The sequence below is a fragment of the Sinocyclocheilus grahami genome, unplaced genomic scaffold (genome assembly GCF_001515645.1).
Source record: "Sinocyclocheilus grahami isolate Dianchi unplaced genomic scaffold, SAMN03320097.WGS_v1.1 scaffold352.1, whole genome shotgun sequence".
Taxonomy (NCBI): domain Eukaryota; kingdom Metazoa; phylum Chordata; class Actinopteri; order Cypriniformes; family Cyprinidae; genus Sinocyclocheilus; species Sinocyclocheilus grahami.
Window position 1 is genome coordinate 291,094 of NW_015505531.1, and position 1,471 is coordinate 292,564.

The 1,471-nt window shown below is 39.2% G+C and overlaps 1 protein-coding gene across 1 annotated transcript in view; it reads right to left on the bottom strand.

Moving 5' to 3' along the window:
* Positions 1-1,471, bottom strand: part of LOC107548644 (sodium/potassium-transporting ATPase subunit beta-233-like) — a 48,206-nt gene that overhangs the window by 35,498 nt on the left and 11,237 nt on the right. The gene's annotated exons all lie outside the window — the stretch shown is intronic.

The following is a 1,471-nucleotide window of genomic DNA, read 5'->3' on the forward strand; positions in this document are numbered from 1 at the left end:
GAGATTCACTGGACTCTGGAAATTGACCTTTGTGACCTCTTTGGTGACCTCTGTGGTTAACAGTGGGAGCAAACTGGACGCCTGAGTCACTTGCGTTAATGGTTATAGAGCAGATTTCAGCTCAACCAGGAAACCTGACTCTGCTGACCTTACGTACTCCACGACCTGCTTGTTCCCTCCTCTTTCCTCCTTTCTGTCCTCCCTCCTTCCTCTGCTCACCTCCTTACTCCATTGTTCTTTGTGTCCAGTCATAAGACAAGTCAGTAGTACAGGAAAGGTGAAAGCCGGAAACCTGCCTGATAATGGCTCATTTCCAAGCTGTCATCAAGTTTTCATTGCCTTACGCTCATACCTGTACAACAACACAAAGATGCATGCTGAGTACACAAGAACACGCCACACACCAGACAGTGACCTCTACATTTCAAGGTTGAATTTCGAATTGACACAAAAATAAGTGTCTCTGATCTTTGCTCTTGCCATTTTCCTCCTTACTGTGCTCATTTTTTTCTTTAAATCACTCAAAATATTACATTTTGTATTTTTGATCACATCAGTGAGCTAAGACCTTGGCAAAGTTCATTTACTTTAAGAAACGTTCTGTACTTCAAGGTGTGTGTTCACAAGAGTAGTGCAGGACTACAGGTGAATGAACCATTTCTGAGAAATATGTCCACAATTCTTTTTATCATTACTAGTAAAATACTCTAGGAGTCTCCAGGAATTGTGTTCTCATTGAACGCAAGGTTATTTTCCGTGAACAGCATGTTTGAATTTTATTGCAGCCTATTTACAATGTTTTAAAGGGAACGGACCACGCAAAGTATGTTGATTTCAGCCTCTGATAGAGCTTTGCATATCAATAGCTTGTTTCCAAATGAGTGGTTTGTGAATGTTTTATCTATCTAAGCAAAGTCAGCATTAGGTCACATCTATTGTGGTCCTTCGGGAAGCAGCCTGCTGGTGCATTCTGGGAAACAGAGAGGCCCCTAGTTATAAGATGAACCAGTACCGCCTGTTTGCTCTCAGTGTGATTTGAGAGTCAGCTGACAAAGGGCTTATTATTAGGGGCCGCATTGTGTAGTGACTGCATGGTTGCTAGATTGAAGTGCATGAATCACAGTTTTACAGCCTATGATAGCACTACCGAATGAGATGCTGTGATGGGCCCCAAACTAATCTTTATCACCCCAGTTTAGGTATTGTGTTGCCACTGAACAGAATAACTGGAGAAGACGGCGCTACTTTAAATAGCATTTATTTGTTTATGTATGTAATGTATTTATGGTGAATGTAATATTGTAGTAATAATGTGTTTGTATTTATACTGCCTGTGAAAAATAGGAAGCATTATATTATAAAGACAACATAAAATTAAATAAATGTATTTTATGTTGTCATTGTTCTAAAGCCAAAGCAAATTATTAAAATATTTTCTGAAAATATGACTATATATTGAGTTAACAGCATG